The 10,926-nt window shown below is 38.9% G+C and overlaps 1 pseudogene; it reads left to right on the top strand.

The window, feature by feature from the left end:
• Positions 1-9,958: 9,958 nt before the first annotated feature.
• LOC102870224 lies at positions 9,959-10,546 on the top strand (annotated as a pseudogene).
• The last annotated feature ends 380 nt before the right edge of the window (positions 10,547-10,926 follow it).

Below are 10,926 nucleotides of genomic sequence, written 5' to 3' on the forward strand. Positions count from 1 at the left end.
ACCTTTTCAGTCACTTACTATGCATTTGAGAACTGGACAGTGATAAGGATGACAGAAGAAGAGTATTGCCTTTGAGCTGTGGTGTTGGAGAAGAACACTGAATAACCTGTGAACTGCCAAGAAGACAAACAGATAAGCCTTGGGAAAAGGGCGACCAAAGTGCTGCTTGGCAGCAAGGATGGTAAAACTTCATCTCACATATCTTGAACATGTTGCGAAGAGATGCTCTTCCTTCTAGAGGAACATCATGCTTTTAAAGGTGGAGGGTCAAAAAAAAAAGAGGAAGACCTTCAACCAGGTAGATTAACTGCAGAAATGGTCTAACGGGTATTGGAGATGATGAGGACAGTACAGTATAGGACAAGATTCAAAACTGTTGCTAATAGGGTTGCTATGAGTCATACTTTCCACCCTACTGGTACCTAACAACAACAGTAACATGATGACTAGAAGAATGAGTAAATCTATATTGTTGCTACAGGTGTTGCTAGATTACTTCTTAGAAGAGAGGATGGCGAGACTCCATTCTACTTATTTTGGGCTATCAGTAGGGATAAGTCCCTGGAGAAAGACACCATTCTTGGTCATTTAAAAAAAAGAGGAAGACCCTCAAGATGAATTGCAACAATGTGCTGATATATGACCACAATTTTTGTGAGGATGACACAACAAAGACAATGTTTCACTTTATTGTACATGGGTTACTATGAACTAGAACAGATAGTGACCTAGTGGTAAGGAGTTGTGCTTCTAGCCCAAAGGCATGCAGTTCAAATCCCCAGCTACTCTGTGGGAGAAAAGATGGGCAGTCTCTTCCAATGCATTTTACTGTCTCTGAAAACCTGTTGGTGGGTCAACTATGAGTCATTTCAACTTGACAGTACAAAACAACAACATAATGAAAGGGAAGACCAAAGTAAATATCAGAGTTGAAAATACAAGTTAAATATAAGTAAATGAAACACTAACATTTACTAATTTGTCATGTTCAGCAATAGCAGGAGAGGTAAGAAGACTGTGGGAATATATAAGAAGCTCAAAATGATTAGAGAGGAAAAATTGGACATGAGAAAAGACGTACAATATAAGAAACAATGATGAATAAAGAAACTGATAACATATTTAGTTATATTTCACTCTTGGTAGTACCAAAAATTATCTATTTTTTGTAATTTTAAAAACATGATTAAGCAATATGGGACAGGCTTTTCAAGAAGAAACTATCAAGCTATGTTCAGAGTCAGCAAGATAGTTAGAGAAAAATTATACCAGAGCTCTGGTGGCCTAGTGGCAAGAAGATGTGTTGTAATCCCAAAGGCATATGGTTTGAGGCCACCAGCTTCTCCACTGGAGAAAGAAGGACAATCTCCTCCCATGTGATTAACTGCCTCTGAAAACCTGCTGGAGGGTCAGCTATAGGTTGGTTCTGACTCTATGGTACACAAAAACAGCAGCTACATAATCAATAGTATCTGTTAAATTCTGTTGTGCAAATAAACTAGTAAACATTTATTAACTTTCAGGTATCTGATGAGGTACCTCCTTTCTCTGCACATTTTCTCTCATTGTCCAGAAGGCCGTCCTGTAACTTTTCATTAGGTGGTCTCAGGTTTACAAATGAAACAAGAGAGCAAACTTCATTGTGCAAATAATTTTCAAATTTCTCTTATGAAACTTTGGTGAATGTCCTGTGGCCAAGTCAACTCACTAGTAGAAATAGATTGTCTCTATTAGAAAAGAATTTGTGGCTATTTTAGAAATCCACCACAATCTGTGCTTTGGCCACAGATTTTTCACATTACTCCCACATGCAGCGTTTGCTAATTCCTTCAAAAATCTCATTCTATTTATAGCATCAGACTGAAAGTCTATGATTCCGCAATCTTATTGGATCTGCAGCTGAATGATAATTCTCTAGCATACCTCCTTAGGGGTGTACCTCCTGTCTTAGGTTAGATTGTCTAGAAGAGCAAAACCAGTGGGAAAAATACACACAACCCCCACATGTGTTTATATATGTGTAATGGTTTGGCTTTGATATTTTATACACATCAAAAGAAAAATAAATAGAAAAGGCAAATCCACTGCTGTCAAGTTGGTTCTTACTCAAGGTTATAATCCAAGGGATTCCAATGCTGTAAATCTCTATGAAAAGGGATAGTCCATCTTTCTCCCATGCAACAGCCTGGTAAATATGAACCACTGCTTTTCTGGTTAGCACCATGACATGTAATGTGTTATGCCACTAGTCTATGGTATACATGTTCAGTACACTTTTCCAACACGACAGTTCAAAGGCATCGATTCTTCTTCTGTTGTCCTTATTTAATGTCCAGTTCCCAGATGCATAGCAAGTGATAAGAAAGACCAAGGCCTGGATCAGATGCACTTTAGGCCTCCAATTGACATTATTACTCCTCAGTAATTTGGAAAGGTCCCTAACTGCAGACTTTCCCAGTGCAATACGTCTTCTGATTTCCTGACTGCTGATACCAAGGAAGTTAACTGTGGATCCAAGAAAGAAGAAGTTGTTGACAGTTTCAATCTTTTCTCCATTTATCATGATGTTATCTATCTTGACGTTGAGATGCAATCCATATTGAAAGCTGCATTTCCTGATCTTCTGCAACAAGTACTTCAAGTCATCCTCACGTTCAGCAAGCATACACAGGTTATTGATGAGTCTCCCTCTGATCCTGATGCCACATTCTTCTTCATAAAGTTCAGCTTCTCGAATATTTTGCTCAGCATACTGATTGAATAAATATGGAGAGAGAATAAAACCCTGACACACTCCCTTCTTAATTTTAAACCATATAGTGTTCTCTTGCTCTGTTCCCACAGTAGCATCTTGATCTATCTAGGTACGGGTTTCACATGAGCATAATTAAATGCCTAGGATTTCCATTCTTCTCCAAGTTAGCCATAGCTTGTTATGATACATACAATCAAATTCCTTTTCTTAGTCAATAAAGTACAAATAGACATTCTTCTGGAATTCTCTATTTTCAGCCAGAATTAATTTGACACCAGCAATAATATCCCCTGGTTCTATGGCCTCTTCTAAATCCTGCTTGAACTTTTGTTATTACCCTGTCAGTGTACTGTTCTAGCCTAGACATCTTTGAAAGATCTTTAGCAGTATTTTGCTTGCTTGTGATGTTAATGATATTGTTCAATAGTTTCCACATTCTGTTTGATCCCCTTTCGTGGGAATGCAAATAAATATGTTTTGGAGAAGATACAGCCAGAGTGCTCTTTAGAAGCAAATATGATAAAACTTTGCCATACATACTTTGAGCGTGGGTTATTCCTTGGAGAGGGACATGATACTCAGAAAGGCAGAAGGTCAGTGAAGGAGAAGAAAACCCTCAATCAGGTGGATTTACACAGTGACTGTCACAATGGGCTTTAGTGTGTCAAGAAGTGTGAGGAGGGCACAAGATAGGATTGACTTCAGATCTGTTGTTCATAGAGTCACTACGGATTGTACTCAACTTGGCAGCACCTAACAACATACCACTAGAGCTCCTTATCAGTATATAGAACTCAGTTCACTCATTGTTGTCAGGTTTAATCCAACTCACTGAGTTTCAAAGGCTATACATTGAACATATGTGGTTTGAGGCCACCAAATGCTCCATGGGAGAAGGATGACCAGTTACCCCTCCCATTGTGATAAACTGTCTCTGAATACCCACCAGAGGGTCAGCTATAGCTTAGTTCCAACTCAATGGTACACAGCTACAACAACAAAAATAACATTTATATACACATTTGTTTTATACCAGCTGCTCCATGGGAGCAGGATAGGCATTCTCCTTCCATGTGATTAACTGCAAATGAAAATCCACTGGAGGGTCAGCTACAAGTCCGTTCAGACTTGATGGTAACAACAATAATCCTGTAATTCTGATTTCCATTGATCCTTCTAACCTACCCCTCCCTGCATTCAAGGCTTTATCTTTGGGCAAATGCCTCCTTTTTTTACCTTCTGACCTTATAATCCAAGGAATGAGTACTTCTCTAGTTTTCTGGGCCTTTCTGTGGATTGACTGAAAGTTGAAACACAAGGATGAGTTTTGTTCTAGGTTTAAAGAGTGACTAAGGACCATAGATGTGTGAGTTCCACCAGCCTCTATCAGACATGTAAGCCTGGCCTTTTTTATGTTTTTGAGTTTTATTCCACATTTCCCCCTTTCGCTATCCAGGATCTACTGTGCTCCCTTTTGGAATGGCTGGGGGTGCATTGCAAAGTAGATTACAGAAAGGGGGAGGGAGGAAAATGTACAATGAATGAGCAAAAACCCAATCTTTCTGTGAACGTTCATTAAAATCACAATAAGAAATAATAATACCAAAAAAAATGGCTAAAGGTGGGAGCTGGGAGCTCTGTAGGTATTTTGGCCTAGGGGTCATAGAAGTTGAGGTTCATGTGGTTTGTTAGTCCTTTGCACTAGTTAGGTCAACTTTGCTTTGCTTTCCCTGTTATTTGTTACAGACACAGAGAGACCAATAGCTGTATCTTAGATGGTTGCTCATACGCTTTTAAGACCCTCATGTTCTCACCAAAATAGAGTGTAGAACATTATCATTATAGATGATAGTTTGACAGTTGACCTTGATGTTTCCCAACACTCTAGTCCGAAGGCCCCAGAACCTCCAATTCACTCCCTCAGGATGTTTAATTATCTTTAAGAAACTTACTACAAAGTGTTGGCCACTGGTAAGGCAGCCAAATTCTTTGTCTTCAAACTTCCTTTGACTTTGGGAATCTTTTACTCAACTATTACCAAATGTGAAGAAACGAGAGACAAGAGACCATTTCATTAACATCATAACAAGCCTTGGACTTTCTATATTCCATCTAAATTTTGGTTGCAAAGTTAACAATTCCTTTTAAATTCCTACATTATTTTATCACATACAATTAAAAGCACCCAAATGATTATTTGAAAATGCTGGAGTTCTACTTGGCTCTATCAGAGACCTTATTAGGTTCATTTTAGTTTAAAAAAAAACACAACACTTTCAAATTACTCCAAGCTTCATGTTACCAATTACTCTGTCCTTGTAGAATGTGTCAAGCATTTTCTACTTCATTTTGTCAGCCTTTTGTAACTGCTGCCTTAAAAAAAAAATCTACTACATGCTATTTGTGGAGTTTATCTTTTGATATGACTTTCCTAGTCATTGTTTGACTTTACCATGTAGATGAGTGGGAATATGTGAATGAAGTTTGTTAGCCTATCCACAAGGAATATCTGCCAATTGGCTAGCTTCACCAGTCCATAAGGAATTAGCTGGTGTCACCATTAAATTGAGCACTCCAGCAGCAGGAGAATTAGACCTTCCCTACCAGAAATGTAGGAATATCCCTTCAGGACCAGATATTCTTGCTCCAACCACATCTATGGCAGAAGCAGCCATAGATGAACCAGGGATCGGATATGAGACAAGACCTTGGGACGGATATACCGTTGGAACCAGAGAAAAGAACCTTTACCCAAGTTTTTTGCACAAATGAAGTGGGAGGCCATAATTCACAGGACTAAGAACTTTGTAACACTGACTGAAAACCCCATGGCTCAAGGCTGAGGTGCCTGCGAGCACATTTTGAAAGCCTTTGAAAGTCATCCTGACTATATTCTGCTACTTATCTAGATTATAACCTTTTGACTTTCTCAGTATTGTTCTGTGTGGTCAGTGAGCTATCACACTGGGTGTTGAGATGAGTAGAAAGAGAAATGGGAGTGTGGGGGACATGTCTGACCTACAGGAATTGGTTTGTCTGACCTACAGGAATTGGTTTTGTGTAATTGATGCTGTTGATATGGACAGTTCCCCTTTGTGAAGTTAGTAAAGGTCTCACATGGCTGTCTCCACATGGCCCTTATACTGTCTTATTCCAAAGTTAATGATACATATTTGGGTTTTGTTGTGGCAGCACTACTTTTGGAGATAATTTCTGTATTAATTATATTTTACCAAATAACAAACCACCCCCAAATTAAATAGCTTAAACCAAAATCGTTTAGATTCATCTGATAATTCTGTGGGTTAAATAAAACCTGATTACCAGGTGATATTTCTGGTTCAAGATGACACAACTACTCATTTATTAGATACAACCTAAAAACTCTTCTTGGAGGGAAGTATGTGGCCTAAAATGCATTTATTTTAAAAATATGGAAACATTTTAAAAAGATTGCAAAATATTTTTTAAAAATTTCCAAAAAAATTTCAAAAATATGGAAAATAAGTTGACTCTTGCATTAAAAAATAATTGGATTTGGCTACATGTAAAAGAGGATCTAAATGACCATGGTTCAGGTGCTGTAGAGGATTAACATTTATTATGTTACAATATGTTTGGAGCTAAGTAGTCAAGGGCAGATGTGGTGGCTTCTGGCTTAGGTTGTGGAGAGTTGTGCTGTTAACCCTAAGCACTCAAGGCTCCAGAGCTTTGAATCCACAAGCAGCAAAGTGGGGGAAATGCACAGTCTCCTCCCAGGATGGTTTATAGCCTCAGAAACCTGATAGTGGGTTGTTATGAGTTGGAAACAACTCAGCAGCCATGAGCTTGCCTGTATGATATTCCAGGATCACAGGCTTTGCTAACTTTTTATTGACCTAAGTTTAGATGAGGGAAAGAATCACTCAAATGCTTACGTTTTAAAGAGGATGGGCTTTATTTGCCTGCGGAGAAATGACTGTGCTCTCTAAAACACTTTGTCCTGGACTTTCTGTGGGAAGTAGACAAAAGGACAGTTGTGGGGTTTTCTCATTGGTGGTTTCAAAGCCTTGGTGAGAATTTACAGAATTCTCTCATTGGTAGTTCAGAACATCTTTGGAATTTACAGAAATGAAAGTGGATGTTAGTTTTTTAGTTTAGGAAATTTAGGGAGGTTGTCTTGCCAAGTTCAGGCCCCTCTGGCCCTTTAGATATGGAGTCATTCCTGCTTAAGCTCCTCTCTCGGGAGAAAAATATCGATAATTTTTTAGGCAAATAAGATTTTCCGTAACTATTTTAAAAGAAATAGGAAACTTAAATAAAATAATATTGAAGGACTTGAACTGTTACCTGAAAGATTTCCTCCACAAAGAACACTAGCCATAATATATTTTACATACCTATTTTGTAATACATTTCTAAGAAACATAGAAGCTAAATGTTGTACAAACTATTTAAGAGAATACAAAGTGAGGAAAAGCTGTCTGTTTTACAGTGATAATATAACTTTAATTCGAGGCATGAGGGCAAAACCAGACAAGAAGACAATAATAAACCAAATCTCATCTACAAACATAGAAGTTTATGAAATATACACAAATGTGTTTCAGCTTAATATTGTAGGAGAGACATATAGGAGTACAAGGAGATAACTTGTAATTTGGCCATTAGCTTATTGAAATGACTCAGAATAAACAAAAAGGAGCCCTGGTGACATGGTGGATTAATTATTTGTCTATAACCCACAAGGTCAGTGGTTTGAATCTAATAGCTACTACATGGGAAAAAAGAGAAAGCAGTCTTCCCCCAGAGAGATTTATAGCTTTGGGAACCTTTAGGGCAGTTCTACTCTGACCTGTTGGGTTACTGTGAATTGGAGTGAGCTTGATGGCACAGTGTTTGAGGTACTGGAATTTGGAGTGCCCAGAGTCCCCTTGCAAGAGAGCAGATCAGACTGATGGACCAGAACCTGAAATGTTTACATGCATACTGCTAAAGAAAAGTATTCTCAGAAAGAAAGCAAATATGAGAAAGAGTTAAGAATCCTTACAGATAAACTCAAGGAGGCAGGGATCTAAACTGAGTTTTCTGAGAGATCAGTAGTCAAGCTGGAAAAGGTTTGGAAGGTAAACTGGAGTGTTCCAGAGAAACGCCACTGTACACAAAGGGTGCTGGACTAGACCTGAATGAGCTAGAGCTCGCCTCAGTCCTGCCCTGCAGCTGTTCTTCGCCTGGACTCCGACTCTGCCTGAGGCCAGCCTGCCTGAAGAGGACCTCCCCACCCGCCTTGTATATCTTTATTTTTCATGTGCATGTGTATAATTTTTATTATACATTTTTTCTTTTTTAAATAACATAAAACATGTTTTATTTTTTCCCATTGTTGCGCATTTTCTTCTTACCGCCCCCCCTTCCCAAATGTACCCCTTATTCCAGACTGTTGTCATATGTATAATGCCAAATCATATATTCCTTTTGGACAATTCTTCCCCTCATCTGATCTCCCACAGTGATTATTTAAACCTAAGATTGATTTTTAACTGGAATGCTGCTTTCTCTCTTTTTTCTCGCTTTTCTCATTCAAACTGCTTTTACTTTATTATTGCTTTTCTTTCTTTTTTAACAGAGATCCCAACAGCGTGAGGAGCTGAGTACCTTTGTTGTTGTTGTTGTTATTATGTTCTGTCAAATCACTTGCCACTCACAACCAATAGCTCTGAAGCCTGCCCTGTCTTGAGCCAGTCTCACTGACGTGGACACATTTACACCCTTTGCCCTAGTTGCTTTATCAAACCATCTCATCCAGAGTCTTCCTCTCCTGCGCTGTCCCTCCATCCTTCTGAGCATGATGTCCTTCTCCAAGGACCGGCCCCATGCCCAAAGTATGTGAGAGGGAGCTTCAAAATCCTAGCATCCAAGGAGAAACTTGGTTTCACCCTCTCCAAGACAGACCTATTTGTTCTCACCACTTGGCCAGTTGTCAGCACCATGATGGATGGAAAAGAGATTGAAGTTGTTAATAGTTATAGCTTGCTTGGCTCCACAGTCAACATTCTTGGCACCAGCAGTCAGGAAATCAAAAGACTAATTGCATTAGGTAAATCTATTGTCAGGGACCTTTCCAGAGTACTGAGAAGCAATGTCTAGAAACTAAGGTGCACCCAATCCAGGCCATGGTCTTTGCAATTACTTACTTGCTATGCATCAGAGCACCTTTAGGAACAATATTTAAGGGAGTGTGAACAAAGTACAAATGCCTTTAAATACATATTGTGTTGTCCACATTCCTCCAAAGAGGAGGGAAGGCGAGTTTGGCTTACTGAAAGCAGAAAGAAGCAAGGGAGATGCTGCTTCCCTTTGGAATCCTTTGAACAAAACAATGCTGCTCTTGTTTTCAGCTTTATCTGGGAACAAGGTGAGCTTTCATATTTTTTTTTATCAGAGTGATAAAACAGTATAATAAGACCTCTATCTGGGATCAAATCATTGTCCTTTCCTTCCTCCTCTCTTACCTGCTACTCACAGAATGGATCATGTACCCTGTGATGAAGTGACCACTTTTGCCCCTGATTCAGTCACGTGGAACTCATCTTGTCATCGTCTTCTGGGCCTGAAGTTTCTATCTCCCACAATGCATGTGTCAGCCAGTGCTGGAGAAATCTCGACTTTATTATGTACAAAACTTCTTTGAAATTTTATATTATTTTGAAACTCTTCTTCTTTGTGACTGGGATAGAAGAACACTGATCATCAGACTGTAAGTTCTCTCTTCAGTCTGTACCTGGCTCTGGGCTGATCTTTTAGAGAGTTTTTCAACCAGTTCTCCTTTTTTGATTAGGTTCCTGTGAATTGAGTTAGGTGTGCATCTGCAGCTTACTGGCTTGAAATGCCCTTTCCTTTGATGTGGTCTCTTTTGGGAGCCAATTAGGAAAAAGAGATACCAGTGGTACAGTTGTTTTGATACTAAAATGTTTCATTTTGAAATAAAACCCTCTCAAAAAAAAATGCAAACCAAAACAACAACGCAAATCACAGTGAATACTATTCTTATTGTTGTTCTTGTTAAGTGCCTTTGAGTCACAGGCGACTCATAGCAACCCTATGAAGGAGAGTCCTCAACGCTTGGGTGACTTTTATCCTCTCTCCAGGTTCATAGGGTTTCCAGAGGCAAGCTATTCTTTTTGCCCCACTATTCTTATTAATGTGCCTTTATTTATTGTCGTCATGGTTTACCTACCAAACAGCATCTTTCCTGTGTGCTTGAGCATGGACACCAGCAAGGACGAAGGCCTCCCCTGGCCAGCTCAGTAATGGGTTCAGGTATTTCCAAAGAATGACCATGATGACCACAACTTCATTTGTAGAAGACAAACTGATTTTGCTAATCATGGATCAGAAGACCTAGTTCTCCATTCCTAAGGAAAAAAGACCTTTAAAAGACAGAATTAATTTAGTTCTCAACAGAGGATTCAGGGAACCCCTACAAGGAGCTCATTTTCTTGCCAAAAGTGTAGATGATCCTCAAACTTATTGAGCAACCAGAATTAGGAAATAAAATGGACATGGTTTGGATAGTAGGAGGAAGCTCTGTTTACAAGGAAATCAGGAACTAGCCAGGCCATCTTAAACTGTTTGTGACAAAGATCATGCAAGAATTTGAAAATTATGTGTTTTCTCCCCCTGGAAATTGATTTAGAGAGTAAGAAACTACTCCCAGAATACTCAGGCATTCTCTCTGAAGTCCACAAAGAGAAAGGCATTAAATATATGAAAAGGATGATTAGTACCATTCATCAAAAAGACTTTTTCTGATTTATTTCAAGTTCTTTTCCTCTCTGAAAAATGACAAATTTTAACATCAGAGGGGGAAAAAAAGACTTTATTGCCTTTAGTTAAGTGGATAATTGTTTATTTGTATATTTATTACCATTGAGTTGGAACCAACTCAGCATATGCTCTAGAAGGTTTTCAGAGGCTGTTAATGGCATGGGAGGAGATTCCGCATCTTTTTTCCTGAAGAACAGTTAGTGGACATGAATTACTTGCTTTTTGGGTTGGTGGTGCAACTTCTTCCCAACTAGACCAATAAGACGTGGATTTTGCTTGTTTTTTCCTAGATTAATCCTAAATACCTCTTTAATCTATATGCAGAACAGATTAGCTGGGAGGCTGGGCTCTGTGAGGAGAAATGT

This window comes from Elephantulus edwardii, unplaced genomic scaffold, assembly GCF_000299155.1.
Source record: "Elephantulus edwardii isolate Elephantulus edwardi_28Jun2011 unplaced genomic scaffold, EleEdw1.0 scaffold00032, whole genome shotgun sequence".
NCBI classification, from domain to species: Eukaryota; Metazoa; Chordata; class Mammalia; order Macroscelidea; family Macroscelididae; genus Elephantulus; species Elephantulus edwardii.